Consider the following 8,601-nt stretch of genomic DNA (forward strand, 5'->3'; position numbering starts at 1 on the left):
ATGAAAATGATGGTGAGGAAACACTTTCACTAAGTAGATTTTAGCTAGATAGCAATTGTGATATTTGCATTCTCAAAGTCGTTAGTGGAGCGCGTGTGGTTAACCGGCACACTAACATGGACTTGTGAGAAGTGGCAAAAAGGTCTAAACATTATGATTACGGCATCCCTCTTCATAATTGTTTAGATACACAAGTGTGCTATCTAAGGGAAGGTGTATGATTTTGATAAAGTCTTATCAAAACAATCTAGCATCAGAAATCTGAACTTTGGTAAGAAAGTCAATGAAGTATTGATTTCTAGAAGTCCATCTGATTTCTGAGTACATGTCAAAGCTAGTGGGAGCATAAGTGTTATGCTATTAATCATCATGTTAGTGGGAGCATGATAATTATGATAAGTATTGCAAGTTAGCAATGTTAATTATAGAAAACAAAAGTTTCAATTGGGAAAGAGTTGTTTTGCTATAATTAAGGGAGAGGAAATTATACTTCATATCAAATCTATAAGGTTTAGATTTGAGGTTTTAATCATTTAGTCAAGGAAATATATGAATTTCATGTTGGAATGGCTCAACATAAGGAAATTCTGTATATGGGTCCATTATTTGCGTTCTAAAATTCGATTATGATTACGGCATCCCTTTTCATAATCTGAATTATGAGAACTTGGCAAATTGAAATGGAAATGTTATAGCAAAAGACTGGTTTAGTCTTTATGTGAGACATCATGAATCGTGTCCCATATGCTTCGGATATAGGATCGATTACATGTGCTATAATCATCCGTTCTAAAATTTTCCAAATGCCTGGGGCATTAAGAAGGGAAAAGGTTTAGAACTGGATATGACTAAAAGGATTAAACAATTGTCGAGAACAATCTAAGGTTTACCAAAGATTGGTTGCTCAAGGACAGTTGGAAGTATAGTGATAATTCTGGAAGGACCATATTGACATAATCTGTAAGGAGGCAACTCTTGTTCAGAAGTGATAGTCAAAATGGAATCTGGAAATGTTTCAAAGTTAGAATTTTCAATCTGTTTAAGATTAGGAAACTTAATGCAAGAAGGATGTTTCCAAGGAGCTGATCTCCTTTGGAATACTCTGTAATGATTGTTGTCAAGTCTTTCTGACTTTGTGCATAATCGTTACAAGAGGATCAATGCATATAAGTTTAGAATCTAACAGATTTCTGTAAATGGCATGAATTTGGAATTCTCGCATTTGCAGTAAGGATTTGGGAGTGTGAAAAGAGAATCATTGAAGTTATGTTCAATTGATCTAGTTCACAAAGTAAAGATCATAGACAAACATAGTATGCATACTTGGTGTGTGGCATGACTAGTGTTTAAGAAAACATAGTGTACATACTTGGAGCATGGGACAACTATTGTTTTAAATTCAAGAATAAAGTTGATAGCTGAAATAGTATACAATGAATAATGTGTAATCATATGGTGATAAATAAAAGGTGTTTTATTTATGTTCAAAGGGTTGATACCATATTGGATTCAATTATTATTGTCTTTTATTTTGCATGTTTTGACTTCCCGAATAAACTGGGTTATTCTTCCGGAATGACTAAGTTATTCAAACCATCCACAGTCGGTCATATTTTGGAAGTAGATATGAATTAAGACTGTCATGATGGGTTGTAGAGGTCTAAGGTGTTGGACAAGGCTACAACAATCATGAGTGCTCATAAGTTCTGAGTATTGGATTCAACCCGCGCTCATTGGAATCACTTCATGGATTTTATCACGAGTGATCATGAGACGATAATATCTTATATTCTTCAAACCTAGAGATATGAGTTGTTACTATGATTTGATAGTACATTGATTGCACGAAACCGCATTTGGTAACTCTGTGCTATAAAACGTGCTTTTGTGTATGATTCAACAAGTAGTAGAACAAGCCATATGAGTCGAAGTTTATCCGTTCCTTTTATCTTCGGGATAAAAGCGATATCTGTGGGCCCCTCGATGATTTGATGATGACAAATGGAAGTGCTCGGCCGGGCCAGGACTGATTTGATTTGTTCAATTAGTCAGTTGTCATAAATCGGAAATCGGGAAACAACAAATGGACAGAGAGAATGATTATAATCCATGTCTCAGTCCATATGATATCTAGAATGGAGGAATATATGATCCCTTATCTAATGGACAAGTCACTGACAAAGGTCAGAGTTCATCGACAAGGTCAGAGTTCGACAGAAGCTTTTGAGAGCTACGATTGCCGGTTGGTTCCTGAAGTCATACGCAATAATAGTTTTAGACTTATCCAAGTGGGAGACTGTTGGATTAATGTCTAAGTCCATAACTATATTTGGTAAGACTTGACCCGACCCGGCATGGTCCATTTGGGTTGCATACCATCATGCACTTGAATGAGAGAAATAAGACACTTATGGTTATTAATATATTATAAGTTCTAGTATATTAATAATAAGAATAATAAGATTATTTAATTAGTATTGATCAAGAATTAATCTAGGATTAATTAAGTGATCAAAAGAAGACTAATTAAATATATGGGTTGATTGTGTAAATCATCCATACTTGTATAGTGGGCTAATGCTCCATGGATAATCAAGTTGGGCTAAAACCCATAGGATGGTCCATGGATGCTCCATGGTGTATTTGTACCCATGGATCCAAGGAAATGGAAAGCCATGACAATTAAGAGTTTACCCTAATTGTGTAACTATATAAGCATCTTATTATTGAGGAAAAATTGGCCACTAGAGATAGTGAAGAAAGGGCTAGCCGATTTTGATGAGTGTAGAATTCTCTCAAGTCATTCCAAGTGTTTTGATGATTGTGATTCCATTTGAGGTGTCACACTTGGGGCACTAAGCACTCAAGCTTCATGAAGACTTTCTACATCAAGAGGTATGTATTCTATCTTGTTACATTATTGTTTTGTATGCTAGATTAGGATAATACCTTGGAAGTTCTTATTTGCATGTATAATAGAGAAAACATAGATCCAAGGTATTTAGGGTTGCATGTACACTTAGGAGTGTTAGAATGCACAAAACCCAACAGACATATGGAAGTGCTCGGCCAGGCCAGGAGTGATTTGATTTGTTCACTTAGTCAGTCGTCATAAATCGGAAAGGAAACAACAAATGGACAGAGAGAATGATTATAATCCATGTCTCAGTCCATACGATATCAAGAATGGAGGAATATATGATCCCTTATCTAATGGACAAGTCATCGACAAAGGTCAGAGTTTATCGACAAGGTCAGAGTTCGACAGAAGCTTTTGAGAGCTACGATTGCCAGTCGGTTCTTGAAGTCATACGCAATAATAGTTTTAGGCTTATCCATGTGGGAGACTGTTGGATTAATCTCTAAGTCCATAACTATAATTGGTAAGACTTGACCCGACCAGGCATGGTCCATTTGGGTTGCATGGCATCATGCACTTGGATAGACTAAATGTCAGAAATAAGACACTTATGGTTATTAATATATTATAAGTTCTAGTATATTAATAATAAGAATAATAGTATTTAATTAGTATTGATCAAGAATTAATTTAGGATTAATTAAGTGATCAAAAGAAGACTAATTAAATATATTGGTTGATTGTGCGAATCATCCATAACTTATATAGTGGGCCAAAGCTCCATGGATAATCAAGTTGGGTTAAACCCATAGGATGCTCGATAGGTGCTCCATGGAGGTTACATAACCCATGGGTGATGGAAATGAAAGGTCATGACAATTAGGGTTTACATGGTGCAACCCTTATTGTAACACACTATATAAGCATCATATTATTCACCAAAATCGGCGACTAGTGTGTGTAATAGAAGGCGTAGCCGATTTCATGAAGTGTAGATTTTTCTCATGTTATTCCAAGTGTATTTGGTGTTGTGTGAACCATTTGAGGTGTCACGCCTGAGGCACTAGGCACTCAAGCTTCATGAAGACATTCTACATCAAAGAGGTATGTATTATATCTTGTTATATCCATTATTTTGAATGCTAGATTAGGATAATACCTTGGATGTTCATAATTGCATGTATAATAGATAAAACATAGATCGAAGGTATTTAGGGTTGCATGTACACTTAGGAGTGTTAGAATGCTCAAAACCCAACATATTAGACATAGCAAAGGTTTGCTCCAACGTTCGTGAGTGCTTATGAATATGATTTTGAGCATTGGATTAAACCCACGCTCACAAGAAGCACTTCATGGATTTTATCACGAGTGATTGTGAGTCGATAATATTGTATATTCTTAAAACCAAGATGCGTGAGTTGTTATTTGCTGGTCGGTTGCACATTGATGATAGTTAAACGCACTAGTAACTTGGTGTCATAAAACTTATTGTTGTGTGTGATTCGATGAATGAATGCAAACGAGAATATGAGTCGAATTTTATCCATTCCTTTTACTCAAAGTGGGATAAAAGCGATATCTTTGGGCCCCTCGATGACTTAGTGATGGCACATAGGCGCTTGGCCAAGCCGAGACTATGTTGATGTGTTCAATTGTAATTTGTTGGTCGTTATAAATCGGAAGTTGGGAAATAGTATAGAGAGAATGATTAAAATTCATGTCTCATGTCTACACGATATCTAGAATGGTCGAATATATATTCCCTTATCTAAAGGACATGCATTTCTGATAAGATCAGAGTTGACAGTAGCTTTTGAAAGCTATGATTGCTGATCAGGATCTGATGTTATGCAAAATGGTTATTAGACTTATCCAAGTGGGAGACTGTTGGATTAGTGTCTAATTCAATAACTATTTTGGTTTGCACTTGACCCGATTATGAGCATGGTCCTTTTTGGTTGCCTTTACCATAACAATATGTAGGATGAATTAAGGAGAGAAAGGTTTAATTATGATTTATTAATATACTATAAGAATAATATGTTAAAGGAGAAATCGTATTGTTTAATTAATATTAGTCAAGAATTAATTTTGTGGCTAAAAGGGATTAATTAAACTTTGGGGACTGGATTTGTAATCACAAGATAGTTGCAACTGGGCTATGGATTACCTAAATAATATAGGTTTGACGAATTCTATGGGAAGCCCATAAGGAATTCGTCCAAGGGATAGGATAAAGGAGTCCATGGGCTGCTTAGGGCTTAAGCAACCAAATTAGGGTTTCCTAGTTGTAAACCCTAATAGCCTACATGTATATAAAGGACCCCTATGCCCCCAAAAAACGAGGATGAGAGTTCCTTTAGGGTTTCTGGACGTTTTGGGCAACCTCCTTTCTTCTCTTTTTCATCCAAGTTGCTTAGTGGTGTTTGTGACTCCATTAGAGGTGCAACATTTGAGGGACTAAGCTTTCTAAAGCTAAGGATTGATTGTTATTGCTATATAACAATCCAAGGTCAGATCTAAACTCCATTTTATGTTAATATGATTAATTGTATTCTAGATCTAGGGTTTATAGCTTTGGATATTCAATTGCATGTTCATTAGACAAACTAGATCCAAAAGCTATTAGGGTTTGCATGTACACCATATGAATGGTGTATTGCTCAAAACCCATCATAAGCAAGGTTCGGTTGGCCCTAATTTCTATTGCAAGAAAGATGGTGATCATTTGATGATTGTCCATATTTATGTTGATGATATTATTTTCCGATCAATAAATCCTAAGTTGACTGTTGAATTAAAAAAATTAATGGAGACTAAATTCGAGATGAATTCAATCGGTCTAATTAATCTTTTCTTTGGATTGAAAATTAGAAAAAGAAAGAGGGAATTTTCTTAAACTATGAAGTTTTCACAAAGTACTTTCAAAATTTGGCATGAATGGAGAAATAAAAGTGAAAGTACCAATGACGTTCGGAACAAAATTGATCCCTTCTCTTAATAAACTTGTAACTAATCTTACATTTTGTTGATAAATGATTGGTTCCTTGATTTAAAATCTAGTAGCCATGACATAATGTTTTCTATTTCTTATTGTGCAAGATATCAAACAAATCCATGAGACCCTCACATGATCCCAGTGAAGACTATTTTGAGATATCTTCGAAGAACTACTTCTCTTCGTTTGTGGTATCCATCTAATACTGGATTCTTTATGCGTACATTATCTATTGCGGATTTAAGAGGATGTGGTCTTGATCAAAAAAGTACGTAAGGTGGATGTGAATTCTTAGATGAAAAGCATGTAGGTTGGTAGTCAAACAAACAAACATGCGTTTTGTTATCCACAGGTAAAGCTAAATATATTGGGGTGGCATCATGCACATCGTAAATTAGTTGGACTCAAATTCAACTGTGATATTATAGGATAATTATAAAGAAGATTCCACTGTATTGTGTTTCAAAAAGTGCAATCAAAATATGTCAAAATCTAGTACGACATTCCAAAACAAAGAATATTGCATTGCGATATAATTTTATAAAGGATCATGTTCAAAATGGAAATTTGGAAATTCACATTGTAAGATCTGGATACCAGTTAGCTAACATCTTCATGAAAGTCTTATTTGAAGCTACATTCAGTCAGATTCTTTAAGGGCTTGGAATAATGGAAGTTGATTCAGTTCCGAAATCCCATTGTTAACCTGCGAAATGTTATTGTTCAGTTGCGAACGGTTGCGATATTCGTAGGCAGTTGGAGAGCACTTATTTGGTTTTGTTGTTACTCTTTGTTTTCAAGATCGTGCGAACCCTCATAATTCATTGAGCAAGGTAAATGTTTGTTTATTTCTTTTATTTTTATCTCATGTGATGACCTACAGACATCGCATCCGACCGTAGTTGATAATTGCATTTTACATCTTGTTTGTTCTTTTGTTCACATGTGATGACTTGCTCTTGTCTTAGTTAGTCGCAATTAAATTTATGTTCATTGTTTAAGTGTTTTTGTTACTATTCATATGTGATGACTTACGAACCGTCAGAACTCATTGTAATCATAAAAATTTGGTTTTCCTTCAAATTTTCAAAAATCTAAAAACAAAGAATTGTTTCTTTCTAAAATTGTCAAAAATACAAAAATATTTTCCATTTATTAAAATTTTGAAAAATCGAAAAATATTTTATTTTGGTTTAAACATTAAGAAAAACTAAAAAGTTTTTTATTTCAAGGAATTGATGGTGAACACTTGTTGTTCTAGTACGTAACAAAGGAATTGATTGGATATTTATGTTTTACAATGCCATTGATTAGTTGAGTGTCTCTAGAAGCATGCTGCAACATGTTGGCCAAAGCATCATAGATTCTTTGTTTTCAAAGCCTTAATGAAATTTCTTTTTCTATGAATTTCTTCATAATAGGTTGTACTAATAGAAATCATGGAACTCCCTTTCTCTACTCATTTGGAGTTTAGAGATTACTGGTTTGTCACTATTTTATACCAGAGGTACTATCATTCTTGCTAAACCAATATTGAGACCAATGTCGTCTCATGTATATACAAACATGAACATAGGTTTCATTTTCAAAACCCAAATGAATTAATGATGATTTTTTTACAAATTCTGGAAATTTTTAGAATGACTTAATTTTATTAAACAAAACTAACTAACTAACTAGAAACTAGCCAAGCAAAGAATTACAAATTCTAGCATGAAACTATGAATTAACGACATAAACGATCTATGTTTCATTGTACCAATATCACTCCATCATTTTCTGTTGTCTATATCTCATTCACATTTCACATAAAACCCTTAAGGTTTCGGGTAAAACCAACTTGAAATATATGGTGTCATAAAAATCTGTGTGATGATCATCCTACTATTACCGTGGGTAACATGGCACACCACCAACCTTACTTATTTTCCAAAATCTCAATTCTCTTGTAAAATTACATGCATCACTCAGGGTCCATAAAGTTTTGGGTATGAAACAACATGAGCCATGACTTCCCAAAGACCGAGCCTATAATTAATTTTCACCATGGTATATATGATGCTCCTATCAACACATTGTTTCATTCCAATAACTTTTCTCGTACATTTCACATTTCATTCTAATAACTTTTCTCGTACTTTTCATATACTTTCACTTTTCGCGTACTTTCACTTGGAATCCTTGAGGCCTACAAGTTTTAGTGATATTTGAAACTCTTTAATTTTGACTTTACACGATTCATTATTCTTTTGCTTCGTTTGAGAATTCAACAGAGAACAAAATAGTTTTTGATTTTTCTCTTCGCTATTCATCGAAGTTTGGATCCAATTTTGTGACAACCCAAGTTGTTGTCGTTACAAATCCCGTCTTCACTAACGGAATTCATCGTTATGCAATATTTTCTGTGGTGTTTGGAGTCCTCAACTAATAGATGTTTGTCTATTCATATTTGCTTGGCATTATCATTTTTTATTATTTAGTGAATATAACTTTAAGTGTTAAACCTCGTTTGACCAAACAAAGCTATATTACTTTTAACCACTTCACCCGAGTAAAAAGTTTTAACCCGTCAAACTTTAGCATCGGGTAGTCGTGTATCGGGTGCAATACCCGAGACATATATAAGCAAATAAACACCACTTTTAATCCATTTTACCACTCATTCACCCTCTCTCTCACTACTTTCTCTCTCTAGACCCGAACCGACTCCAAAACCGCAAATCCGGGCTTCCAAACGTAA

Source organism: Lactuca sativa, chromosome 3 (assembly GCF_002870075.4).
Source record: "Lactuca sativa cultivar Salinas chromosome 3, Lsat_Salinas_v11, whole genome shotgun sequence".
NCBI classification, from domain to species: domain Eukaryota; kingdom Viridiplantae; phylum Streptophyta; class Magnoliopsida; order Asterales; family Asteraceae; genus Lactuca; species Lactuca sativa.